The sequence below is a fragment of the Schistocerca piceifrons genome, unplaced genomic scaffold (genome assembly GCF_021461385.2).
Source record: "Schistocerca piceifrons isolate TAMUIC-IGC-003096 unplaced genomic scaffold, iqSchPice1.1 HiC_scaffold_538, whole genome shotgun sequence".
NCBI classification, from domain to species: domain Eukaryota; kingdom Metazoa; phylum Arthropoda; class Insecta; order Orthoptera; family Acrididae; genus Schistocerca; species Schistocerca piceifrons.
Genome location: NW_025728775.1, coordinates 446,995 through 473,705, shown reverse-complemented (window position 1 = coordinate 473,705; position 26,711 = coordinate 446,995). Strand labels below are relative to the sequence as shown.

Genomic DNA, 26,711 nt, shown 5'->3' with positions numbered 1-26,711 from the left:
TTGTGTTACTTTCTGTCCTTATTTCAGTGTGTTGTGTGTAGCGGTTTCGACCGCATATTTTGAAAATGTCGTCCCAGGTTATTCCTCGTCAGGCTACAGTTAGTTTTACTTTTGACAAGTCAACCCGCCATGTGCAACCTAGTTCCCTTGAGATTCATGATTGGTTGGTAGATACCTTTGGTGTTCATTCGGATCAGGTGCATACTGCTTATTTTGATACAGAACTGTATGTTTTCTTTGTTAAGTTTATGGACCCACTTCAGGTTGAAAAAATTCTTTCTAAATATGGTCATCAAGTTCTCTTTCGGCATCGGGATGATTCTGTAAGTACCGTGCTGCTTTCCAATGCTTCCATCACGTATACCAATGTTCGTGTTTACAACCTTCCACCGGAGGTGGATAATGTCTATCTTAAGGAGGGTCTACAAAAGTATGGTGATGTAAAGAGCATTCGCCTTGAACGCTGGTCAAGCCAACATCGCCTGCAATGTTACAGTGGTATTCGTTCAGTCGAAATGCACGTTAAGCAGAATATTCCATCTCACCTGCAGATCGGTGGATATCGTGTCCATGTAACATATAGTGGTCAGGTTGGCACCTGTTTTTTGTGCAATGAAAGTGGTCACGTGCGTACCGACTGTCCGCGGAGAGTTTTTGTTTTAAAAAATTCTCTCGAACAGCGTCGCAAGTTAACGGTCGCTGACCTCGTTGCAGGTGGTTCCGCTCTTGGTGTAGCACAGTCCAGTGGTAGTAGCGCTCCGCCACAGGTTATGCGCACCCCTGATACAGAATTTCCTCCTTTGCGTGCTAAATCTGATGTTGTTCCGTCTGTCCCTCAGGTGGGTGTGCCACTTTTGAATAATAAGAGGCGTCGCCCACACGATGGAAATAGTACGGATGAGGATCTCCCTGAGATGCCCCAGTCCGAGCGACCGGCATCCTCCGAGCCACTGGGTACTGTAGCTGCTCCCTGCTCTCCTGAGGTAACGGTTACGGTGGCGGCTGCTGGCGCCCCTCCGGCCTCCGACGCAGCTTCTCTCGAGTCGGATCGTCGGTCGGGCCTGTTGGCGCCGTCTTCCGAACCGACTTCGATGTCACAACAAGTGGAGCCGCGACAACTTCCTGCTTCGCTGCCCCATACCTCTGCCAGCGGAGCTGCTCCGCTTCCGTCCAACATTGCGGCCTCGGACCTTCCTGCTCACGATTCGCCTGCGTGCAGTCCATGTTTGCCGGAAGCTAGTGTAAGTGTTGACCATTCCGTTTTGTCGGAGTTTCCCCCCGCGACCCCGGATCCCGCATGTGGACCGGCGCGGGTGGTGTCGGATACAGAACTTGACCCTCCTACGTCACCGGCGGCTGAAGCTTCCTTGCCCGTCAGCCGACGCAAGTTACGCGTTCAGCCGAACGTTAATGCTGTTCGTAAAAAACCGAAGCGTAAGGGATCCGCGGAACGGGGTACCAGTCCCACTCCCTCGGATGCCTCCGTCTCCCCTGCTATGGACTGTGACGTTGGTGCGTCGGTGTAGGTGATTTCCTTTTTCGCTTTTCTCTCTATGGTTCAAGCATACACCTTTCTTACCTTAAATCTTAACCGTATTGAGTCCGACGTTCGCATTGCCTCTTTGCGGCAGTTTATTTACGACGCCTGTGCGGACGTAGTGTTCTTGCAGGAAGTGTTGTTTTCTGATCTCTCTCTACCTGGATTTCAAACTGTTTTTAATGTCGCGCCGGAATATTCAACAGGAACTGCTCTTTTCTTTCGAGAGGGCATTCCTATTACTGACATTGAATTCCTTGACTCTGGCCGTGGGATTGGTTGTCGTCTTTTTGATCTCCGCCTCGTTGTTTTGTATGCCCCCTCTGGTTCGGGTCACACTGTGGCTCGGTCGCGCTTTTATAAAGAAGAGCTTATTTATCTTTTGCGCCAGAGTCCTCGGAGTCTCCTGCTCGGAGGCGATTTTAATTGTGTTTTACGCCCTGAAGACCAGTCCCCCAATTTTAATTATTGCCGTGATTTACATGACTTAGTTCGTACGATGCATCTGCGTGATGTTTGGGAACACAAATATCCAACCCTGGTGAAATATACGTTTTTTACCGCGTCCTCATGCAGTAGACTCGACAGATTCTATTTATCTGATTTTTTATGTGATACAATTCTTTCTGTCGATGTTATTCCTACTAGTTTTTCTGACCATTGTGCTTTTACTGCAACTGTAAATCTTAGTCACCAACCTGCAAAACTTTATCGTTCCCAGTGGATGTTAAATGTTTCCCACCTTGCCGACAGTGCTATGGATGATGTTATAAGTGGCGTGTGGGAGCGATATCTTCGCTCTGTCCCGCGATACCCCTCCTTGCTGGTTTGGTGGACTGCGTTTGCCAAGCCCAAGATTCGTCAGACTTTGATTTTTTACTGTGCTGCAAGGGCGCGTGATTTTAAGAACACGTATGAATATTACTACTCTGTCCTGCGTGAACTATATGACGCAGCGGGTACCTCTCCTCTGCGGATCCATGATGTTCGTCGTATTAAAGCCAAGCTCTTGAGCCTTAAACGACGACAGATGGATGGTCTGCGAGTTAAGTCGAAACCTCACTCTCTTGTTGAAGGTGAACTGACATCCTTGTACCACCTGCTACGGCATCACACTCGTCGTCGTCGCTCCTTCATCTCTTCTCTTACGGTGGATGATGGGCGACAGCTTATTGCACAGGAGGAAATGGTTCGTGCTCTTCACCAGTATTACACTAGTCTCTATTCTGCCGATGATTCTGGTGAGTCTCTTTCGGATGATGTCTTTGGGGATCTAACTGCGACGATCGCGCCTGACGCGAACGGCGAATTTCTCCGGGAGTTCCAGGTAGATGAGGTTTTCGATTTTATTGCTCGCTCTCCGTCCAGTAAATCGCCGGGTCCAGACGGCCTGCCTAAAGAATTTTATCTCCGTTTTTGGCCTCTTTTGGGTGGCATTTTTACGCAGATTTTAAATGAGATTGTCAGGGGGATGGATGTGCCTGCCGATTTTAAAGTAGGGAAAATTGTTTTAATTCCGAAGTCTTCTGGTCGTTTATCTGCTGCCAATCTTCGTCCGCTCACATTGCTGAATTTTGACTACAAGACAGCTGCTAGAGCGCTCAATAGCCGGTTGTCCTCTCTGCTTCGGGGTGTGATTGGTGCACATCAATGTTGTTTTCCTGATAGATCTATTCTGACACCAGTAGCCGAATATCGGGATGTTGTCTCGGTTGCGGCGGTTACAAACGTACATTGTGCCTTTGCCTTCCTTGATTTTCATAAGGCTTTTGATCACGTCAGTCACGTGTTTTTAGATCGTGTTTTAGGTACAATAGGTTTTAACGCTTCATCACGTGGTGTTCTTGGCAATTTGTATAGGGGAATAACAGCTCGGGTGTCAGTCAATGGGCAGCTGACGCCGCCCATTGCTATCCGCCGCGGAGTGCCTCAGGGTAGTCCGCTCTCTATGTCTTTATTCGTATTGTCCCTGGAACCGCTGCTTCGGACTATTGCTCTCAAGCTTCAGGGTATGTCCCTCTCTGGTGGGAAGCTCTCGGTTAAGGCATATGCGGATGATGTCGTTGTTCTCCTCCGTCAACGTGATGATATCCCGTTGTTGAAAGGGGCAGTTGATGCATACTGTCGTGTCTCTGGAGCGCGTCTCAATCAGGGTAAATGTAAGTTCCTTGATATTCGAGGATTTCGCGATGCTGACGTCCCTTGGGCCACTGTTGTCGATCGCCATACGTCCTTGGGGATTATCATTGATCGGTGTCCTCTAAAAATGGCGGCTCTCAATTGGAAATCTGTCACCGAGAAGATACAGGGGGCTCTGATGGTCCATGAGCAGCGCTCTGCTACCATTTTGCAAAAAGTCAGAATTTTAGACACCTACGTTCTATGTAAAGCTTATTATGTTGCTCAGCTGTTCCCACTTCCCATGATAGTGGCGAAAAGGTTGCGCCAATTGTCTAGCAGGTTTATATGGAAGGGCCATCTATTCAAGTTACGTTACGAGGTAATGACGAAACCGCGTATCTCCGGAGGCTTGGGCCTCTCTGACATTACTCGCAAGGCGTCTGCTTTGTACGTCCGCCGAACGACTCTAATTGTTACGCAAGAAGTGACTTCAATTACATCCAGGCTTTTTACTGTTGTGCGTCCGGCGAGCCTTGCTCCACCTGTCGATGTCGGACGCCTAAATTTTAAGTTGAAACACATACGGGAATTTTACATTGCGGTGAGTTACCTCGGTGACGTCTTCTTGCGGCGACCGGTGCCAACGACCAAGGGCTTGATTGCCCGCTGGGAGGGGCTGGCCGGTCCCAATCCAATAGAACTGGCGTCTCCGTCTGTGTCCTGGAGGAACGTCTGGAAGAATGTTAGTCTGCCGATCCACTCTATGGCCGTGGCGTCCACGTGGTATAGGGTAATAAATAATTTGGTTCCCACCAATGTACGACTGCACCGTATTGGTCTTTCTGACACGGACACCTGTACTCGGTGTGGTCTCGTGGATACCCTTGAACATCGATTCACCTGCTGTGGGCACCTTGCTAATTGGCGTTGGCTCAGGAAACAACTTGCCTTTGTCACTAGGTCTGCTGAAGCCGCTTATACTATTGACATCATCGTCCGGCCCGATTCTTCCTTTTTTCCGCGAACGAAGCTCCATACCGTCATGTGGTTGATTGGCCATTTCGTACATTTTGTCAACAGTTGTCATGAAGAGGATGGACACCTAGTGTTTCGGCAGTACATGCTTACTGCTTACTGGCAGCGCTTGCGATTGCCAGGCCTCCGAGATGATTTTGCCAATATGCTTAGCCTGACTTTTGAAAGAGAGGGTGTTGGCTAAGGTCACCTGTGTGAGCCATTTTCTTTTATACTGTTTCTGGATTTGTTTAACAATCATAAAAAAAAAAAAAGTTGGGAGAGCGTTAGACTGAAGATCTAAAGGTCCCTGGTTCGATCCCGGGTTTCGGCAGGTATTCATTTTGATGCGACGCCAATGGAATTACTCTGCGTTTTTGATAATGCAACTACCGCTGACAACAAAAATGACTCTCTCCTGTAGCTGTTCTGGTTGCCTAGTGCATGCCGTAAGAGGAACTCACTAGACAACTAACTCCCTTAGAAGCAAAAGAATTAAAAATATCCTACCGACTGCATTCCTTTTTCTGTGTCAGGTGGTGAAGAACGTCTTCAACGGAACCGTGAAATGAGCGAAAACGTGAAAATAGTTGTAAAAAAAAAACAAAAAAAAAAAAAAAAGGGGTGTGATTCCTGCTTAGGGTGCAGGAGGTCCCGGGTTCAAATCCCGGACGAGCCCTAGCGTTTTGTGCAAACTGGTCGCACGTAGGAGGCTGAGTCAGCGCAAAAAGCTGCCCGTCAGTGTAAAGTGAATTTCATACTTGGTGTAAAGAAATGACCGTCTGGTCCGACGTATGAAGGTGATTGCCAAGCTTTAGGTACAGAACGTGGCAAATGCTTGTCGGTATGTCTTGTTTAAAGTGATGAAAAAGTGTTTCCGCCCGGGATCGAACCGGGGACCTTCTGCGTGTTAGGCAGACGTGATAACCGCTACACCACGAAAACTACTGCTTTCGTTCTTGCTTCTCAGAGAACTTGTAGCAAGGTTGCCATCGTAACTTAAAAATTCAGTAAATGCGGCACTTGCATGACGAAGGTACATGTAGCAGATCCACACACGACGTGGCTCACTCGAGTAGTATGCGACATAGGCAGGAAAATACTGTTCCCGCCCGGGATCGAACCGGGGACCTTCTGCGTGTGAAGCAGACGTGATAACCGCTACACTACGGAAACGACGGATACGCTCTGTCCATCCTTGTACACTCGAAGACGCCTCAGCCTTTCTCCCGTCCGCGCATGCACACACCATAGTTCATTTGACAGCCTGAAACCCATCGTAGCCGAGGGCTCAACAAGTATTCGGGGTGCTCGAGAGGGTGTATGTCGTAGCATCCCCAACGAGATAGCGGCGTTTCGCGCAGTCGTTATTGCAAGTCACATCAGCAAAAACAATCACCTCCTTAGCAGCAGGCAGTGCGCACCCGGCGGCAGCTCTACATGAAGATGCCAATAGCCCTGGAAGGCCGCCGACCGCGGGCCACGGCACCTCCGAGAACGGTGCTGCCCGTGACCCACGGTGTCGCCACACAGTCTGTCGAAGAACAGCACTGCCGGCAGAAAGCACCTTCCCCATCCCGCCAGCCGCACCAGATTCAAAGAGCACCCTGGACGACCTCGAGGGATGCTGTTTGCTGAAATAATTGGCGTTCACGCTGTCACAGCGCTCGTTGGTCTAGGGGTGCAGTTCCGCTTTAGACGCCGTGCAGTGTGGACGTGCCTAGTCTTCCGCTCCGCCGTAGCGTTACGTATAGTGGACTATCGTTTTTGTTACGTGTTGTGTTGCAATAGTTCCGCTTTAGACGCCGTGCAGTGTGGACGTGCCTAGTCTTCCGCTCCGCCGTAGCGTTACGTATAGTGGACTATAGCTTTTGTTTACGTGTTGTGTTGCAACTTCTGTGAGTGTTTCTCCGTCGTTGTTTAGTACCTTGTGTTACTTTCTGTCCTTATTTCAGTGTGTTGTGTGTAGCGGTTTCGACCGCATATTTTGAAAATGTCGTCCCAGGTTATTCCTCGTCAGGCTACAGTTAGTTTTACTTTTGACAAGTCAACCCGCCATGTGCAACCTAGTTCCCTTGAGATTCATGATTGGTTGGTAGATACCTTTGGTGTTCATTCGGATCAGGTGCATACTGCTTATTTTGATACAGAACTGTGTGTTTTCTTTGTTAAGTTTATGGACCCACTTCAGGTTGAAAAAATTCTTTCTAAATATGGTCATCAAGTTCTCTTTCGGCATCGGGATGATTCTGTAAGTACCGTGCTGCTTTCCAATGCTTCCATCACGTATACCAATGTTCGTGTTTACAACCTTCCACCGGAGGTGGATAATGTCTATCTTAAGGAGGGTCTACAAAAGTATGGTGATGTAAAGAGCATTCGCCTTGAACGCTGGTCAAGCCAACATCGCCTGCAATGTTACAGTGGTATTCGTTCAGTCGAAATGCACGTTAAGCAGAATATTCCATCTCACCTGCAGATCGGTGGATATCGTGTCCATGTAACATATAGTGGTCAGGTTGGCACCTGTTTTTTGTGCAATGAAAGTGGTCACGTGCGTACCGACTGTCCGCGGAGAGTTTTTGTTTTAAAAAATTCTCTCGAACAGCGTCGCAAGTTAACGGTCGCTGACCTCGTTGCAGGTGGTTCCGCTCTTGGTGTAGCACAGTCCAGTGGTAGTAGCGCTCCGCCACAGGTTATGCGCACCCCTGATACAGAATTTCCTCCTTTGCGTGCTAAATCTGATGTTGTTCCGTCTGTCCCTCAGGTGGGTGTGCCACTTTTGAATAATAAGAGGCGTCGCCCACACGATGGAAATAGTACGGATGAGGATCTCCCTGAGATGCCCCAGTCCGAGCGACCGGCATCCTCCGAGCCACTGGGTACTGTAGCTGCTCCCTGCTCTCCTGAGGTAACGGTTACGGTGGCGGCTGCTGGCGCCCCTCCGGCCTCCGACGCAGCTTCTCTCGAGTCGGATCGTCGGTCGGGCCTGTTGGCGCCGTCTTCCGAACCGACTTCGATGTCACAACAAGTGGAGCCGCGACAACTTCCTGCTTCGCTGCCCCATACCTCTGCCAGCGGAGCTGCTCCGCTTCCGTCCAACATTGCGGCCTCGGACCTTCCTGCTCACGATTCGCCTGCGTGCAGTCCATGTTTGCCGGAAGCTAGTGTAAGTGTTGACCATTCCGTTTTGTCGGAGTTTCCCCCCGCGACCCCGGATCCCGCATGTGGACCGGCGCGGGTGGTGTCGGATACAGAACTTGACCCTCCTACGTCACCGGCGGCTGAAGCTTCCTTGCCCGTCAGCCGACGCAAGTTACGCGTTCAGCCGAACGTTAATGCTGTTCGTAAAAAACCGAAGCGTAAGGGATCCGCGGAACGGGGTACCAGTCCCACTCCCTCGGATGCCTCCGTCTCCCCTGCTATGGACTGTGACGTTGGTGCGTCGGTGTAGGTGATTTCCTTTTTCGCTTTTCTCTCTATGGTTCAAGCATACACCTTTCTTACCTTAAATCTTAACCGTATTGAGTCCGACGTTCGCATTGCCTCTTTGCGGCAGTTTATTTACGACGCCTGTGCAGACGTAGTGTTCTTGCAGGAAGTGTTGTTTTCTGATCTCTCTCTACCTGGATTTCAAACTGTTTTTAATGTCGCGCCGGAATATTCAACAGGAACTGCTCTTTTCTTTCGAGAGGGCATTCCTATTACTGACATTGAATTCCTTGACTCTGGCCGTGGGATTGGTTGTCGTCTTTTTGATCTCCGCCTCGTTGTTTTGTATGCCCCCTCTGGTTCGGGTCACACTGTGGCTCGGTCGCGCTTTTATAAAGAAGAGCTTATTTATCTTTTGCGCCAGAGTCCTCGGAGTCTCCTGCTCGGAGGCGATTTTAATTGTGTTTTACGCCCTGCAGACCAGTCCCCCAATTTTAATTATTGCCGTGATTGACATGACTTAGTTCGTACGATGCATCTGCGTGATGTTTGGGAACACAAATATCCAACCCTGGTGAAATATACGTTTTTTACCGCGTCCTCATGCAGTAGACTCGACAGATTCTATTTATCTGATTTTTTATGTGATACAATTCTTTCTGTCGATGTTATTCCTACTAGTTTTTCTGACCATTGTGCTTTTACTGCAACTGTAAATCTTAGTCACCAACCTGCAAAACTTTATCGTTCCCAGTGGATGTTAAATGTTTCCCACCTTGCCGACAGTGCTATGGATGATGTTATAAGTGGCGTGTGGGAGCGATATCTTCGCTCTGTCCCGCGATACCCCTCCTTGCTGGTTTGGTGGACTGCGTTTGCCAAGCCCAAGATTCGTCAGACTTTGATTTTTTACTGTGCTGCAAGGGCGCGTGATTTTAAGAACACGTATGAATATTACTACTCTGTCCTGCGTGAACTATATGACGCAGCGGGTACCTCTCCTCTGCGGATCCATGATGTTCGTCGTATTAAAGCCAAGCTCTTGAGCCTTAAACGACGACAGATGGATGGTCTGCGAGTTAAGTCGAAACCTCACTCTCTTGTTGAAGGTGAACTGACATCCTTGTACCACCTGCTACGGCATCACACTCGTCGTCGTCGCTCCTTCATCTCTTCTCTTACGGTGGATGATGGGCGACAGCTTATTGCACAGGAGGAAATGGTTCGTGCTCTTCACCAGTATTACACTAGTCTCTATTCTGCCGATGATTCTGGTGAGTCTCTTTCGGATGATGTCTTTGGGGATCTAACTGCGACGATCGCGCCTGACGCGAACGGCGAATTTCTCCGGGAGTTCCAGGTAGATGAGGTTTTCGATTTTATTGCTCGCTCTCCGTCCAGTAAATCGCCGGGTCCAGACGGCCTGCCTAAAGAATTTTATCTCCGTTTTTGGCCTCTTTTGGGTGGCATTTTTACGCAGATTTTAAATGAGATTGTCAGGGGGATGGATGTGCCTGCCGATTTTAAAGTAGGGAAAATTGTTTTAATTCCGAAGTCTTCTGGTCGTTTATCTGCTGCCAATCTTCGTCCGCTCACATTGCTGAATTTTGACTACAAGACAGCTGCTAGAGCGCTCAATAGCCGGTTGTCCTCTCTGCTTCGGGGTGTGATTGGTGCACATCAATGTTGTTTTCCTGATAGATCTATTCTGACACCAGTAGCCGAATATCGGGATGTTGTCTCGGTTGCGGCGGTTACAAACGTACATTGTGCCTTTGCCTTCCTTGATTTTCATAAGGCTTTTGATCACGTCAGTCACGTGTTTTTAGATCGTGTTTTAGGTACAATAGGTTTTAACGCTTCATCACGTGGTGTTCTTGGCAATTTGTATAGGGGAATAACAGCTCGGGTGTCAGTCAATGGGCAGCTGACGCCGCCCATTGCTATCCGCCGCGGAGTGCCTCAGGGTAGTCCGCTCTCTATGTCTTTATTCGTATTGTCCCTGGAACCGCTGCTTCGGACTATTGCTCTCAAGCTTCAGGGTATGTCCCTCTCTGGTGGGAAGCTCTCGGTTAAGGCATATGCGGATGATGTCGTTGTTCTCCTCCGTCAACGTGATGATATCCCGTTGTTGAAAGGGGCAGTTGATGCATACTGTCGTGTCTCTGGAGCGCGTCTCAATCAGGGTAAATGTAAGTTCCTTGATATTCGAGGATTTCGCGATGCTGACGTCCCTTGGGCCACTGTTGTCGATCGCCATACGTCCTTGGGGATTATCATTGATCGGTGTCCTCTAAAAATGGCGGCTCTCAATTGGAAATCTGTCACCGAGAAGATACAGGGGGCTCTGATGGTCCATGAGCAGCGCTCTGCTACCATTTTGCAAAAAGTCAGAATTTTAGACACCTACGTTCTATGTAAAGCTTATTATGTTGCTCAGCTGTTCCCACTTCCCATGATAGTGGCGAAAAGGTTGCGCCAATTGTCTAGCAGGTTTATATGGAAGGGCCATCTATTCAAGTTACGTTACGAGGTAATGACGAAACCGCGTATCTCCGGAGGCTTGGGCCTCTCTGACATTACTCGCAAGGCGTCTGCTTTGTACGTCCGCCGAACGACTCTAATTGTTACGCAAGAAGTGACTTCAATTACATCCAGGCTTTTTACTGTTGTGCGTCCGGCGAGCCTTGCTCCACCTGTCGATGTCGGACGCCTAAATTTTAAGTTGAAACACATACGGGAATTTTACATTGCGGTGAGTTACCTCGGTGACGTCTTCTTGCGGCGACCGGTGCCAACGACCAAGGGCTTGATTGCCCGCTGGGAGGGGCTGGCCGGTCCCAATCCAATAGAACTGGCGTCTCCGTCTGTGTCCTGGAGGAACGTCTGGAAGAATGTTAGTCTGCCGATCCACTCTATGGCCGTGGCGTCCACGTGGTATAGGGTAATAAATAATTTGGTTCCCACCAATGTACGACTGCACCGTATTGGTCTTTCTGACACGGACACCTGTACTCGGTGTGGTCTCGTGGATACCCTTGAACATCGATTCACCTGCTGTGGGCACCTTGCTAATTGGCGTTGGCTCAGGAAACAACTTGCCTTTGTCACTAGGTCTGCTGAAGCCGCTTATACTATTGACATCATCGTCCGGCCCGATTCTTCCTTTTTTCCGCGAACGAAGCTCCATACCGTCATGTGGTTGATTGGCCATTTCGTACATTTTGTCAACAGTTGTCATGAAGAGGATGGACACCTAGTGTTTCGGCAGTACATGCTTACTGCTTACTGGCAGCGCTTGCGATTGCCAGGCCTCCGAGATGATTTTGCCAATATGCTTAGCCTGACTTTTGAAAGAGAGGGTGTTGGCTAAGGTCACCTGTGTGAGCCATTTTCTTTTATACTGTTTCTGGATTTGTTTAACAATCATAAAAAAAAAAGTTGGGAGAGCGTTAGACTGAAGATCTAAAGGTCCCTGGTTCGATCCCGGGTTTCGGCAGGTATTCATTTTGATGCGACGCCAATGGAATTACTCTGCGTTTTTGATAATGCAACTACCGCTGACAACAAAAATGACTCTCTCCTGTAGCTGTTCTGGTTGCCTAGTGCATGCCGTAAGAGGAACTCACTAGACAACTAACTCCCTTAGAAGCAAAAGAATTAAAAATATCCTACCGACTGCATTCCTTTTTCTGTGTCAGGTGGTGAAGAACGTCTTCAACGGAACCGTGAAATGAGCGAAAACGTGAAAATAGTTGTAAAAAAAAAACAAAAAAAAAAAAAAAAGGGGTGTGATTCCTGCTTAGGGTGCAGGAGGTCCCGGGTTCAAATCCCGGACGAGCCCTAGCGTTTTGTGCAAACTGGTCGCACGTAGGAGGCTGAGTCAGCGCAAAAAGCTGCCCGTCAGTGTAAAGTGAATTTCATACTTGGTGTAAAGAAATGACCGTCTGGTCCGACGTATGAAGGTGATTGCCAAGCTTTAGGTACAGAACGTGGCAAATGCTTGTCGGTATGTCTTGTTTAAAGTGATGAAAAAGTGTTTCCGCCCGGGATCGAACCGGGGACCTTCTGCGTGTTAGGCAGACGTGATAACCGCTACACCACGAAAACTACTGCTTTCGTTCTTGCTTCTCAGAGAACTTGTAGCAAGGTTGCCATCGTAACTTAAAAATTCAGTAAATGCGGCACTTGCATGACGAAGGTACATGTAGCAGATCCACACACGACGTGGCTCACTCGAGTAGTATGCGACATAGGCAGGAAAATACTGTTCCCGCCCGGGATCGAACCGGGGACCTTCTGCGTGTGAAGCAGACGTGATAACCGCTACACTACGGAAACGACGGATACGCTCTGTCCATCCTTGTACACTCGAAGACGCCTCAGCCTTTCTCCCGTCCGCGCATGCACACACCATAGTTCATTTGACAGCCTGAAACCCATCGTAGCCGAGGGCTCAACAAGTATTCGGGGTGCTCGAGAGGGTGTATGTCGTAGCATCCCCAACGAGATAGCGGCGTTTCGCGCAGTCGTTATTGCAAGTCACATCAGCAAAAACAATCACCTCCTTAGCAGCAGGCAGTGCGCACCCGGCGGCAGCTCTACATGAAGATGCCAATAGCCCTGGAAGGCCGCCGACCGCGGGCCACGGCACCTCCGAGAACGGTGCTGCCCGTGACCCACGGTGTCGCCACACAGTCTGTCGAAGAACAGCACTGCCGGCAGAAAGCACCTTCCCCATCCCGCCAGCCGCACCAGATTCAAAGAGCACCCTGGACGACTTCGAGGGATGCAGTTTGCTGAAATAATTGGCGTTCTCGCTGTCACAGGGCTCGTTGGTCTAGGGGTATGATTCCTGCTTAGGGTGCAGGAGGTCCCGGGTTCAAATCCCGGACGAGCCCTAGCGTTTTGTGCAAACTGGTAGCACGTAGGTGGCTGAGTCAGCGCAAAAAGCTGCCCGTCAGTGTAAAGTGAATTTCATACTTGGTGTAAAGAAATGACCGTCTGGTCCGACGTATGAAGGTGATTGCCAAGCTTTAGGTACAGAACGTGGCAAATGCTTGTCGGTATGTCTTGTTTAAAGTGATGAAAAAGTGTTTCCGCCCGGGATCGAACCGGGGACCTTCTGCGTGTTAGGCAGACGTGATAAGCGCTACACCACGGAAACTACTGCTTTCGTTCTTGCTTCTCAGAGAACTTGTAGCAAGGTTGCCATCGTAACTTAAAAATTCAGTAAATGCGGCACTTGCATGACGAAGGTACATGTAGCAGATCCACACACGACGTGGCTCACTCGAGTAGTATGCGACATAGGCAGGAAAATACTGTTCCCGCCCGGGATCGAACCGGGGACCTTCTGCGTGTGAAGCAGACGTGATAACCGCTACACTACGGAAACGACGGATACGCTCTGTCCATCCTTGTACACTCGAAGACGCCTCAGCCTTTCTCCCGTCCGCGCATGCACACACCATAGTTCATTTGACAGCCTGAAACCCATCGTAGCCGAGGGCTCAACAAGTATTCGGGGTGCTCGAGAGGGTGTATGTCGTAGCATCCCCAACGAGATAGCGGCGTTTCGCGCAGTCGTTATTGCAAGTCACATCAGCAAAAACAATCACCTCCTTAGCAGCAGGCAGTGCGCACCCGGCGGCAGCTCTACATGAAGATGCCAATAGCCCTGGAAGGCCGCCGACCGCGGGCCACGGCACCTCCGAGAACGGTGCTGCCCGTGACCCACGGTGTCGCCACACAGTCTGTCGAAGAACAGCACTGCCGGCAGAAAGCACCTTCCCCATCCCGCCAGCCGCACCAGATTCAAAGAGCACCCTGGACGACTTCGAGGGATGCAGTTTGCTGAAATAATTGGCGTTCTCGCTGTCACAGGGCTCGTTGGTCTAGGGGTATGATTCCTGCTTAGGGTGCAGGAGGTCCCGGGTTCAAATCCCGGACGAGCCCTAGCGTTTTGTGCAAACTGGTAGTACGTAGGTGGCTGAGTCAGCGCAAAAAGCTGCCCGTCAGTGTAAAGTGAATTTCATACTTGGTGTAAAGAAATGACCGTCTGGTCCGACGTATGAAGGTGATTGCCAAGCTTTAGGTACAGAACGTGGCAAATGCTTGTCGGTATGTCTTGTTTAAAGTGATGAAAAAGTGTTTCCGCCCGGGATCGAACCGGGGACCTTCTGCGTGTTAGGCAGACGTGATAACCGCTACACCACGAAAACTACTGCTTTCGTTCTTGCTTCTCAGAGAACTTGTAGCAAGGTTGCCATCGTAACTTAAAAATTCAGTAAATGCGGCACTTGCATGACGAAGGTACATGTAGCAGATCCACACACGACGTGGCTCACTCGAGTAGTATGCGACATAGGCAGGAAAATACTGTTCCCGCCCGGGATCGAACCGGGGACCTTCTGCGTGTGAAGCAGACGTGATAACCGCTACACTACGGAAACGACGGATACGCTCTGTCCATCCTTGTACACTCGAAGACGCCTCAGCCTTTCTCCCGTCCGCGCATGCACACACCATAGTTCATTTGACAGCCTGAAACCCATCGTAGCCGAGGGCTCAACAAGTATTCGGGGTGCTCGAGAGGGTGTATGTCGTAGCATCCCCAACGAGATAGCGGCGTTTCGCGCAGTCGTTATTGCAAGTCACATCAGCAAAAACAATCACCTCCTTAGCAGCAGGCAGTGCGCACCCGGCGGCAGCTCTACATGAAGATGCCAATAGCCCTGGAAGGCCGCCGACCGCGGGCCACGGCACCTCCGAGAACGGTGCTGCCCGTGACCCACGGTGTCGCCACACAGTCTGTCGAAGAACAGCACTGCCGGCAGAAAGCACCTTCCCCATCCCGCCAGCCGCACCAGATTCAAAGAGCACCCTGGACGACTTCGAGGGATGCAGTTTGCTGAAATAATTGGCGTTCTCGCTGTCACAGGGCTCGTTGGTCTAGGGGTATGATTCCTGCTTAGGGTGCAGGAGGTCCCGGGTTCAAATCCCGGACGAGCCCTAGCGTTTTGTGCAAACTGGTAGCACGTAGGTGGCTGAGTCAGCGCAAAAAGCTGCCCGTCAGTGTAAAGTGAATTTCATACTTGGTGTAAAGAAATGACCGTCTGGTCCGACGTATGAAGGTGATTGCCAAGCTTTAGGTACAGAACGTGGCAAATGCTTGTCGGTATGTCTTGTTTAAAGTGATGAAAAAGTGTTTCCGCCCGGGATCGAACCGGGGACCTTCTGCGTGTTAGGCAGACGTGATAACCGCTACACCACGGAAACTACTGCTTTCGTTCTTGCTTCTCAGAGAACTTGTAGCAAGGTTGCCATCGTAACTTAAAAATTCAGTAAATGCGGCACTTGCATGACGAAGGTACATGTAGCAGATCCACACACGACGTGGCTCACTCGAGTAGTATGCGACATAGGCAGGAAAATACTGTTCCCGCCCGGGATCGAACCGGGGACCTTCTGCGTGTGAAGCAGACGTGATAACCGCTACACTACGGAAACGACGGATACGCTCTGTCCATCCTTGTACACTCGAAGACGCCTCAGCCTTTCTCCCGTCCGCGCATGCACACACCATAGTTCATTTGACAGCCTGAAGCCCATCGTAGCCGAGGGCTCAACAAGTATTCGGGGTGCTCGAGAGGGTGTATGTCGTAGCATCCCCAACGAGATAGCGGCGTTTCGCGCAGTCGTTATTGCAAGTCACATCAGCAAAAACAATCACCTCCTTAGCAGCAGGCAGTGCGCACCCGGCGGCAGCTCTACATGAAGATGCCAATAGCCCTGGAAGGCCGCCGACCGCGGGCCACGGCACCTCCGAGAACGGTGCTGCCCGTGACCCACGGTGTCGCCACACAGTCTGTCGAAGAACAGCACTGCCGGCAGAAAGCACCTTCCCCATCCCGCCAGCCGCACCAGATTCAAAGAGCACCCTGGACGACTTCGAGGGATGCAGTTTGCTGAAATAATTGGCGTTCTCGCTGTCACAGGGCTCGTTGGTCTAGGGGTATGATTCCTGCTTAGGGTGCAGGAGGTCCCGGGTTCAAATCCCGGACGAGCCCTAGCGTTTTGTGCAAACTGGTAGCACGTAGGTGGCTGAGTCAGCGCAAAAAGCTGCCCGTCAGTGTAAAGTGAATTTCATACTTGGTGTAAAGAAATGACCGTCTGGTCCGACGTATGAAGGTGATTGCCAAGCTTTAGGTACAGAACGTGGCAAATGCTTGTCGGTATGTCTTGTTTAAAGTGATGAAAAAGTGTTTCCGCCCGGGATCGAACCGGGGACCTTCTGCGTGTTAGGCAGACGTGATAACCGCTACACCACGGAAACTACTGCTTTCGTTCTTGCTTCTCAGAGAACTTGTAGCAAGGTTGCCATCGTAACTTAAAAATTCAGTAAATGCGGCACTTGCATGACGAAGGTACATGTAGCAGATCCACACACGACGTGGCTCACTCGAGTAGTATGCGACATAGGCAGGAAAATACTGTTCCCGCCCGGGATCGAACCGGGGACCTTCTGCGTGTGAAGCAGACGTGATAACCGCTACACTACGGAAACGACGGATACGCTCTGTCCATCCTTGTACACTCGAAGACGCCTCAGCCTTTCTCCCGTCCGCGCATGCACACACCATAGTTCATTTGACAGCCTGAAACCCATCGTAGCCGAGGGCTCAACAAGTATTCGGGGTGCTCGAGAGGGTGTATGTCGTAGCATCCCCAACGAGATAGCGGCGTTTCGCGCAGTCGTTATTGCAAGTCACATCAGCAAAAACAATCACCTCCTTAGCAGCAGGCAGTGCGCACCCGGCGGCAGCTCTACATGAAGATGCCAATAGCCCTGGAAGGCCGCCGACCGCGGGCCACGGCACCTCCGAGAACGGTGCTGCCCGTGACCCACGGTGTCGCCACACAGTCTGTCGAAGAACAGTTCCGCTTTAGACGCCGTGCAGTGTGGACGTGCCTAGTCTTCCGCTCCGCCGTAGCGTTACGTATAGTGGACTATCGTTTTTGTTACGTGTTGTGGTGCAATTTCTGAGAGTATTTCTCCGTCGTTGTTTCGTACCTTGTGTTACTTTCTGTCCTTATTTCAGTGTTTTTTGTGTAGTGGTTCCGACCGCATATTTTGAAAATGTCGTCCCAGGTTATTCCTCGTCAGGCTACAGTTAGTTTTGCTTTTGACAAGTCAACCCGCCATGTGCAACCTAGTTCTCTTGAGATTCATGATTGGTTGGTAGATACCTTTGGTGTTCATTCGGATCAGGTGCACACTGCTTATTTTGATACCGAACTGTATGTTTTCTTTGTTAAGTTTATGGACCCACTTCAGGTTGATAAAATTCTTTCTAAATATGGTCATCAAGTTCTCTTTCGGCATCGGGATGATTCTGTAAGTACCGTGCTGCTTTCCAATGCTTCCATCACGTATACCAATGTTCGTGTTTACAACCTTCCACCGGAGGTGGATAATGTCTATCTTAAGGAGGGTCTACAGAAGTATGGTGATGTAAAGAGCATTCGCCTTGAACGCTGGTCAAGCCAACATCGCCTGCAATGTTACAGTGGTATTCGTTCAGTCGAAATGCACGTTAAGCAGAATATTCCATCTCACCTGCAGATCGGTGGATATCGTGTCCATGTAACATATAGTGGTCAGGTTGGCACCTGTTTTTTGTGCAATGAAAGTGGTCACGTGCGTACCGACTGTCCGCGGAGAGTTTTTGTTTTAAAAAATTCTCTCGAACAGCGTCGCAAGTTAACGGTCGCTGACCTCGTTGCAGGTGGTTCTGCTCTTGGTGTAGCACAGTCCAGTGGTAGTAGCGCCCCGCCACAGGTTTTGCGCACCCCTGATACAGAATTTCCTCCTTTGCGTGCTAAATCTGATGTTGTTCCGTCTGTCCCTCAGGTGGGTGTGCCACTTTTGAATAATAAGAGGCGTCGCCCACACGATGGAAATAGTACGGATGAGGATCTCCCTGAGATGCCCCAGTCCGAGCGACCGGCATCCTCCGAGCCACTGTGTACTGTAGCTGCTCCCTGCCCTCCTGAGGTAGCGGTTCCGGTGGCGGCTGCTGGCGCCCCTCCGGCCTCCGACGCAGCTTCTCTCGAGTCGGGTCGTCGGTCGGGCCTGTTGGCGCCGTCTTCCGAACCGACTTCGATGTCACAACAAGTGGAGCCGCGACAACTTCCTGCTTCGCTGCCCCATACCTCTGCCAGCGGAGCTGCTCCGCTTCCTTCCAACTCTGCGGCCTCGGACCTTCCTGCTCACGTTTCGCCTCCGTGCAGTCCATGTTTGCCGGAAGCTAGTGCAGGTGTTGACCATTCCGTTTTGTCGGATGTTTCCCCCGCGACCCCGGATCCCGCATGTGGACCGGCGCGGGTGGTGTCGGATACAGAACTTGACCCTCCTACGTCACCGGCGGCTGAAGTTTCCTTGCCCGTCAGCCGACGCAAGTTACGCGTTCAGACGAACGTTAATGCTGTTCGTAAAAAACCGAAACGTAAGGGATCCGCGGAACGGGGTAGCAGTCCCCCTCCCTCGGATGCCTCCGTCACCCCTGCTATGGACTGTGACGCTGGTGCGTCGGTGTAGGTGATTTGTTTTCTCGCTTTTCTCTCTATGGTTCAAGCATACACCTTTCTTACCTTAAATGTTAACCGTATTGAGTCCGACGTTCGCATTGCCTCTTTGCGGCAGTTTATTTACGACGCCTGTGCGGACGTAGTGTTTTTGCAGGAAGTGTTGTTTTCTGATCTCTCTCTACCTGGATTTCAAACTGTTTTTAATGTCGCGCCGGAATATTCAACAGGAACTGCTCTTTTCTTTCGAGAGGGCATTCCTATTACTGACATTGAATTCCTTGACTCTGGCCGTGGGATTGGTTGTCGTCTTTTTGATCTCCGCCTCGTTGTTTTGTATGCCCCCTCTGGTTCGGGTCACACTGTGGCTCGATCGCGCTTTTATAAAGAAGAGCTTATTTATCTTTTGCGCCAGAGTCCTCGGAGTCTCCTGCTCGGAGGCGATTTTAATTGTGTTTTACGCCCTGCAGACCAGTCCCCCAATTTTAATTACTGCCGTGATTGACATGACTTAGTTCGTACGATGCATCTGCGTGATGTTTGGGAACACAAATATCCAACCCTGGTGAAATATACGTTTTTTACCGCGTCCTCATGCAGTAGACTCGACAGATTCTATTTATCTGATTTTTTATGTGATAAAATTCTTTCTGTCGATGTTATTCCTACTAGTTTTTCTGACCATTGTGCTTTTACTGCAACTGTAAATCTTAGTCGCCAACCTGCAAAACTTTATCGTTCCCAGTGGATGTTAAATGTTTCCCACCTTGCCGACAGTGCTATGGATGATGTTATAAGTGGCGTGTGGGAGCGATGTCTTCGCTCTGTCCCGCGATACCCCTCCTTGCTGGTTTGGTGGACTGCGTTTGCCAAGCCCAAGATTCGTCAGACTTTGATTTTCTACTGTGCTGCTAGGACGCGTGATTTTAAGAACACGTATGAATATTACTACTCTGTCCTGCGTGAACTATATGACGCGGCGGGTACCTCTCCACTGCGGATCCATGATGTTCGTCGTATTAAAGCCAAGCTCTTGAGCCTTAAACGACGACAGATGGATGGTCTGCGAGTTAAGTCGAAACCTCACTCTCTTGTTGAAGGTGAACTGACATCCTTGTACCACCTGCTACGGCATCAGACTCGTCGTCGTCGCTCCTTCATCTCTTCTCTTACGGTGGATGATGGGCGACAGCTTAGTGCACAGGAGGAAATGGTTCGTGCTCTTCATCAGTATTACACTAGTCTCTATTCTGCCGATGATTCTGGTGAGTCTCTTTCGGATGATGTCTTTGGGGATCTAACTGCTACGATCGCGCCTGACGCGAACGGCGAATTTCTCCGGGAGTTCCAGGTAGATGATGTTTTCGATTTTATTGCTCGCTCTCCGTCCAGTAAATCGCCGGGTCCAGACGGCCTGCCTAAAGAATTTTATCTCCGTTTTTGGCCTCTTTTGGGTGGCATTTTTACGCAGATTTTAAATGAGATTGTCAGAGGGATGGATGTGCCTGCCGATTTTAAAGTAGGGAAAATTGTTTTAATTCCGAAGTCCTCTGGTCGTTTATCTGCTGCCAATCTTCGTCCGCTCACATTGCTGAATTTTGACTATAAGACAGCTGCTAGAGCGCTCAATAGCCGGCTGTCTTCTCTGCTTCGGGGTGTGATTGGTGCACATCAATGTTGTTTTCATGATAGATCTATTCTGACACCAGTAGCCGAATATCGGGATGTTGTCTCGGTTGCGGCGGTTACAAACGTACATTGTGCCTTTGCCTTCCTTGATTTTTATAAGGCTTTTGATCACGTCAGTCATGTGTTTTTAGATCGTGTTTTAGGTACAATAGGTTTTAACGCTTCATCACGTGGTGTTCTTGGCAATTTGTACAGGGGAATAACAGCTCGGGTGTCTGTCAATGGGCAGCTGACGCCGCCCATTGCTATCCGCCGCGGAGTGCCTCAGGGTAGTCCGCTCTCTATGTCTTTATTCGTTTTGTCCCTGGAACCGCTGCTTCGGACTATTGCTCTCAAGCTTCAGGGTATGTCCCTCTCTGGTGGGAAGCTCTCGGTTAAGGCATATGCGGATGATGTCGTTGTTCTCCTCCGTCAACGAGATGATATCCCGTTGTTGAAAGGGGCAGTTGATGCATACTGTCGTGTCTCTGGAGCGCGTCTCAATCAGGGTAAATGTAAGTTCCTTGATATTCGAGGATTTCGCGATGCTGACGTCCCTTGGGCCACTTTTGTCGATCGCCATACGTCCTTGGGGATTATCATTGATCGGTGTCCTCTAAAAATGGCGGCTCTCAATTGGAAGTATGTCACCGAGAAGATACAGGGGGCTCTGATGGTCCATGAGCAGCGCTCTGCTACCATTTTGCAAAAAGTCCGAATTTTAGACACCTACGTCCTATGTAAAGCTTATTATGTTGCTCAGCTGTTCCCACTTCCCATGATGGTGGCGAAAAGGTTGCGCCAATTGTCTAGCAGGTTTATATGGAAGGGCCATCTATTCAAGTTACGTTACGAGGTAATGACGAAACCGCGTCTCTCCGGAGGCTTGGGCCTCTCTGACATTACTCGCAAGGCGTCTGCTTTGTACGTCCGCCGAACGACTCTAATTGTTACGCAAGAAGTGACTTCAATTACATCCAGGCTTTTTACTGTTGTGCGTCCGGCGAGCCTTGCTCCACCTGTCGATGTCGGACGCCTAAATTTTAAGTTGAAACACATTCGGGAATTTTACATTGCGGTGAGTTACCTCGGTGACGTCTTCTTGCGGCGACCGGTGCCAACGACCAAGAGCTTGATTGCCCGCTGGGAGGGGCTGGCCAGTCCCAATCCAATAGAACTGGCGTCTCCATCCGTGTCCTGGAGGAACGTCTGGAAGAACGTTAGTCTGCCGATCCACTCTATGGCCGTGGCGTCCACGTGGTATAGGGTAATAAATAATTTGGTTCCCACCAATGTACGACTGCACCGTATTGGTCTTTCTAACACGGACACCTGTACTCGGTGTGGTCTCCTGGATACCCTTGAACATCGATTCACCTGCTGTGGGCACCTTGCTAATTGGCGTTGGCTCAGGAAACAACTTGCTTTTGTCACTAGGTCTGCTGAAGCCGCTTATACTATTGACATCATCGTCCGGCCCGATTCTTCCTTTTTTCCGCGGACGAAGCTCCATACCGTCATGTGGTTGATTGGCCATTTCGTACATTTTGTCAACAGTTGTCATGAAGAGGATGGACACCTAGCGTTTCGGCAGTACATGCTTACTGCTTACTGGCAGCGCTTGCGATTGCCAGGCCTGCGAGATGATTTTGCCAATATGCTTAGCCTGACATTTGATAGAGAGGGTGTTGGCTAAGGTCACCTGTGTGAGCCATTTTCTTTTATACTGTTTCTGAATTTGCCGCCTTTATGTATGTTTCTTCTCTACACCAGGACTGAAGTTTTCGTTTTTTAACCTTTATTTCAGTAAGCAGTCTACATTAAAAAAAAAAAAAAAAAAAAAAAGGGGTATGATTCCTGCTTAGGGTGCAGGAGGTCCCGGGTTCAAATCCCGGACGAGCCCTAGCGTTTTGTGCAAACTGGTCGCACGTAGGTGGCTGAGTCAGCGCAAAAAGCTGCCCGTCAGTGTAAAGTGAATTTCATACTTGGTGTAAAGAAATGACCGTCTGGTCCGACGTATGAAGGTGATTGCCAAGCTTTAGGTACAGAACGTGGCAAATGCTTGTCGGTATGTCTTGTTTAAAGTGATGAAAAAGTGTTTCCGCCCGGGATCGAACCGGGGACCTTCTGCGTGTTAGGCAGACGTGATAACCGCTACACCACGGAAACTACTGCTTTCGTTCTTGCTTCTCAGAGAACTTGTAGCAAGGTTGCCATCGTAACTTAAAAATTCAGTAAATGCGGCACTTGCATGACGAAGGTACATGTAGCAGATCCACACACGACGTGGCTCACTCGAGTAGTATGCGACATAGGCAGGAAAATACTGTTCCCGCCCGGGATCGAACCGGGGACCTTCTGCGTGTGAAGCAGACGTGATAACCGCTACACTACGGAAACGACAGATACGCTCTGTCCATCCTTGTACACTCGAAGACGCCTCAGCCTTTCTCCCGTCCGCGCATGCACACACCATAGTTCATTTGACAGCCTGAAACCCATCGTAGCCGAGGGCTCAACAAGTATTCGGGGTGCTCGAGAGGGTGTATGTCGTAGCATCCCCAACGAGATAGCGGCGTTTCGCGCAGTCGTTATTGCAAGTCACATCAGCAAAAACAATCACCTCCTTAGCAGCAGGCAGTGCGCACCCGGCGGCAGCTCTACATGAAGATGCCAATAGCCCTGGAAGGCCGCCGACCGCGGGCCACGGCACCTCCGAGAACGGTGCTGCCCGTGACCCACGGTGTCGCCACACAGTCTGTCGAAGAACAGTTCCGCTTTAGACGCCGTGCAGTGTGGACGTGCCTAGTCTTCCGCTCCGCCGTAGCGTTACGTATAGTGGACTATCGTTTTTGTTACGTGTTGTGGTGCAATTTCTGAGAGTATTTCTCCGTCGTTGTTTCGTACCTTGTGTTACTTTCTGTCCTTATTTCAGTGTTTTTTGTGTAGTGGTTCCGACCGCATATTTTGAAAATGTCGTCCCAGGTTATTCCTCGTCAGGCTACAGTTAGTTTTGCTTTTGACAAGTCAACCCGCCATGTGCAACCTAGTTCTCTTGAGATTCATGATTGGTTGGTAGATACCTTTGGTGTTCATTCGGATCAGGTGCACACTGCTTATTTTGATACCGAACTGTATGTTTTCTTTGTTAAGTTTATGGACCCACTTCAGGTTGATAAAATTCTTTCTAAATATGGTCATCAAGTTCTCTTTCGGCATCGGGATGATTCTGTAAGTACCGTGCTGCTTTCCAATGCTTCCATCACGTATACCAATGTTCGTGTTTACAACCTTCCACCGGAGGTGGATAATGTCTATCTTAAGGAGGGTCTACAGAAGTATGGTGATGTAAAGAGCATTCGCCTTGAACGCTGGTCAAGCCAACATCGCCTGCAATGTTACAGTGGTATTCGTTCAGTCGAAATGCACGTTAAGCAGAATATTCCATCTCACCTGCAGATCGGTGGATATCGTGTCCATGTAACATATAGTGAACAGGTTGGCACCTGTTTTTTGTGCAATGAAAGTGGTCACGTGCGTACCGACTGTCCGCGGAGAGTTTTTGTTTTAAAAAATTCTCTCGAACAGCGTCGCAAGTTAACGGTCGCTGACCTCGTTGCAGGTGGTTCTGCTCTTGGTGTAGCACAGTCCAGTGGTAGTAGCGCCCCGCCACAGGTTTTGCGCACCCCTGATACAGAATTTCCTCCTTTGCGTGCTAAATCTGATGTTGTTCCGTCTGTCCCTCAGGTGGGTGTGCCACTTTTGAATAATAAGAGGCGTCGCCCACACGATGGAAATAGTACGGATGAGGATCTCCCTGAGATGCCCCAGTCCGAGCGACCGGCATCCTCCGAGCCACTGTGTACTGTAGCTGCTCCCTGCCCTCCTGAGGTAGCGGTTCCGGTGGCGGCTGCTGGCGCCCCTCCGGCCTCCGACGCAGCTTCTCTCGAGTCGGGTCGTCGGTCGGGCCTGTTGGCGCCGTCTTCCGAACCGACTTCGATGTCACAACAAGTGGAGCCGCGACAACTTCCTGCTTCGCTGCCCCATACCTCTGCCAGCGGAGCTGCTCCGCTTCCTTCCAACTCTGCGGCCTCGGACCTTCCTGCTCACGTTTCGCCTCCGTGCAGTCCATGTTTGCCGGAAGCTAGTGCAGGTGTTGACCATTCCGTTTTGTCGGATGTTTCCCCCGCGACCCCGGATCCCGCATGTGGACCGGCGCGGGTGGTGTCGGATACAGAACTTGACCCTCCTACGTCACCGGCGGCTGAAGTTTCCTTGCCCGTCAGCCGACGCAAGTTACGCGTTCAGACGAACGTTAATGCTGTTCGTAAAAAACCGAAACGTAAGGGATCCGCGGAACGGGGTAGCAGTCCCCCTCCCTCGGATGCCTCCGTCACCCCTGCTATGGACTGTGACGCTGGTGCGTCGGTGTAGGTGATTTGTTTTCTCGCTTTTCTCTCTATGGTTCAAGCATACACCTTTCTTACCTTAAATGTTAACCGTATTGAGTCCGACGTTCGCATTGCCTCTTTGCGGCAGTTTATTTACGACGCCTGTGCGGACGTAGTGTTTTTGCAGGAAGTGTTGTTTTCTGATCTCTCTCTACCTGGATTTCAAACTGTTTTTAATGTCGCGCCGGAATATTCAACAGGAACTGCTCTTTTCTTTCGAGAGGGCATTCCTATTACTGACATTGAATTCCTTGACTCTGGCCGTGGGATTGGTTGTCGTCTTTTTGATCTCCGCCTCGTTGTTTTGTATGCCCCCTCTGGTTCGGGTCACACTGTGGCTCGATCGCGCTTTTATAAAGAAGAGCTTATTTATCTTTTGCGCCAGAGTCCTCGGAGTCTCCTGCTCGGAGGCGATTTTAATTGTGTTTTACGCCCTGCAGACCAGTCCCCCAATTTTAATTACTGCCGTGATTGACATGACTTAGTTCGTACGATGCATCTGCGTGATGTTTGGGAACACAAATATCCAACCCTGGTGAAATATACGTTTTTTACCGCGTCCTCATGCAGTAGACTCGACAGATTCTATTTATCTGATTTTTTATGTGATAAAATTCTTTCTGTCGATGTTATTCCTACTAGTTTTTCTGACCATTGTGCTTTTACTGCAACTGTAAATCTTAGTCGCCAACCTGCAAAACTTTATCGTTCCCAGTGGATGTTAAATGTTTCCCACCTTGCCGACAGTGCTATGGATGATGTTATAAGTGGCGTGTGGGAGCGATGTCTTCGCTCTGTCCCGCGATACCCCTCCTTGCTGGTTTGGTGGACTGCGTTTGCCAAGCCCAAGATTCGTCAGACTTTGATTTTCTACTGTGCTGCTAGGACGCGTGATTTTAAGAACACGTATGAATATTACTACTCTGTCCTGCGTGAACTATATGACGCGGCGGGTACCTCTCCACTGCGGATCCATGATGTTCGTCGTATTAAAGCCAAGCTCTTGAGCCTTAAACGACGACAGATGGATGGTCTGCGAGTTAAGTCGAAACCTCACTCTCTTGTTGAAGGTGAACTGACATCCTTGTACCACCTGCTACGGCATCAGACTCGTCGTCGTCGCTCCTTCATCTCTTCTCTTACGGTGGATGATGGGCGACAGCTTAGTGCACAGGAGGAAATGGTTCGTGCTCTTCATCAGTATTACACTAGTCTCTATTCTGCCGATGATTCTGGTGAGTCTCTTTCGGATGATGTCTTTGGGGATCTAACTGCTACGATCGCGCCTGACGCGAACGGCGAATTTCTCCGGGAGTTCCAGGTAGATGATGTTTTCGATTTTATTGCTCGCTCTCCGTCCAGTAAATCGCCGGGTCCAGACGGCCTGCCTAAAGAATTTTATCTCCGTTTTTGGCCTCTTTTGGGTGGCATTTTTACGCAGATTTTAAATGAGATTGTCAGAGGGATGGATGTGCCTGCCGATTTTAAAGTAGGGAAAATTGTTTTAATTCCGAAGTCCTCTGGTCGTTTATCTGCTGCCAATCTTCGTCCGCTCACATTGCTGAATTTTGACTATAAGACAGCTGCTAGAGCGCTCAATAGCCGGCTGTCTTCTCTGCTTCGGGGTGTGATTGGTGCACATCAATGTTGTTTTCATGATAGATCTATTCTGACACCAGTAGCCGAATATCGGGATGTTGTCTCGGTTGCGGCGGTTACAAACGTACATTGTGCCTTTGCCTTCCTTGATTTTTATAAGGCTTTTGATCACGTCAGTCATGTGTTTTTAGATCGTGTTTTAGGTACAATAGGTTTTAACGCTTCATCACGTGGTGTTCTTGGCAATTTGTACAGGGGAATAACAGCTCGGGTGTCTGTCAATGGGCAGCTGACGCCGC

At 49.9% G+C, this 26,711-nt stretch overlaps 18 non-coding genes across 18 annotated transcripts; 4 read left to right on the top strand and 14 right to left on the bottom strand.

Annotated features, from left to right (window-relative positions):
• Positions 1-5,544: 5,544 nt before the first annotated feature.
• Positions 5,545-5,617, bottom strand: Trnav-aac. Its single transcript has one exon. It is a non-coding gene; the product is annotated as a tRNA-Val (tRNA).
• A 158-nt stretch (positions 5,618-5,775) lies between these two features.
• On the bottom strand, positions 5,776-5,848 carry Trnav-cac. The gene has a single exon. It is a non-coding gene; the product is annotated as a tRNA-Val (tRNA).
• Positions 5,849-12,141: 6,293 nt separating this feature from the next.
• On the bottom strand, positions 12,142-12,214 carry Trnav-aac. Its single transcript has one exon. It is a non-coding gene; the product is annotated as a tRNA-Val (tRNA).
• Positions 12,215-12,372: 158 nt separating this feature from the next.
• Trnav-cac lies at positions 12,373-12,445 on the bottom strand. The gene has a single exon. It is a non-coding gene; the product is annotated as a tRNA-Val (tRNA).
• A 488-nt stretch (positions 12,446-12,933) lies between these two features.
• On the top strand, positions 12,934-13,005 carry Trnap-agg. The gene has a single exon. It is a non-coding gene; the product is annotated as a tRNA-Pro (tRNA).
• Positions 13,006-13,198: 193 nt separating this feature from the next.
• Trnav-aac lies at positions 13,199-13,271 on the bottom strand. The gene has a single exon. It is a non-coding gene; the product is annotated as a tRNA-Val (tRNA).
• A 158-nt stretch (positions 13,272-13,429) lies between these two features.
• Trnav-cac lies at positions 13,430-13,502 on the bottom strand. Its single transcript has one exon. It is a non-coding gene; the product is annotated as a tRNA-Val (tRNA).
• Positions 13,503-13,990: 488 nt separating this feature from the next.
• Positions 13,991-14,062, top strand: Trnap-agg. Its single transcript has one exon. It is a non-coding gene; the product is annotated as a tRNA-Pro (tRNA).
• Positions 14,063-14,255: 193 nt separating this feature from the next.
• Trnav-aac lies at positions 14,256-14,328 on the bottom strand. Its single transcript has one exon. It is a non-coding gene; the product is annotated as a tRNA-Val (tRNA).
• A 158-nt stretch (positions 14,329-14,486) lies between these two features.
• On the bottom strand, positions 14,487-14,559 carry Trnav-cac. The gene has a single exon. It is a non-coding gene; the product is annotated as a tRNA-Val (tRNA).
• A 488-nt stretch (positions 14,560-15,047) lies between these two features.
• On the top strand, positions 15,048-15,119 carry Trnap-agg. The gene has a single exon. It is a non-coding gene; the product is annotated as a tRNA-Pro (tRNA).
• Positions 15,120-15,312: 193 nt separating this feature from the next.
• Positions 15,313-15,385, bottom strand: Trnav-aac. Its single transcript has one exon. It is a non-coding gene; the product is annotated as a tRNA-Val (tRNA).
• A 158-nt stretch (positions 15,386-15,543) lies between these two features.
• On the bottom strand, positions 15,544-15,616 carry Trnav-cac. Its single transcript has one exon. It is a non-coding gene; the product is annotated as a tRNA-Val (tRNA).
• Positions 15,617-16,104: 488 nt separating this feature from the next.
• Trnap-agg lies at positions 16,105-16,176 on the top strand. Its single transcript has one exon. It is a non-coding gene; the product is annotated as a tRNA-Pro (tRNA).
• Positions 16,177-16,369: 193 nt separating this feature from the next.
• On the bottom strand, positions 16,370-16,442 carry Trnav-aac. The gene has a single exon. It is a non-coding gene; the product is annotated as a tRNA-Val (tRNA).
• Positions 16,443-16,600: 158 nt separating this feature from the next.
• On the bottom strand, positions 16,601-16,673 carry Trnav-cac. Its single transcript has one exon. It is a non-coding gene; the product is annotated as a tRNA-Val (tRNA).
• A 5,785-nt stretch (positions 16,674-22,458) lies between these two features.
• Positions 22,459-22,531, bottom strand: Trnav-aac. Its single transcript has one exon. It is a non-coding gene; the product is annotated as a tRNA-Val (tRNA).
• A 158-nt stretch (positions 22,532-22,689) lies between these two features.
• Positions 22,690-22,762, bottom strand: Trnav-cac. Its single transcript has one exon. It is a non-coding gene; the product is annotated as a tRNA-Val (tRNA).
• Positions 22,763-26,711: the final 3,949 nt, after the last annotated feature.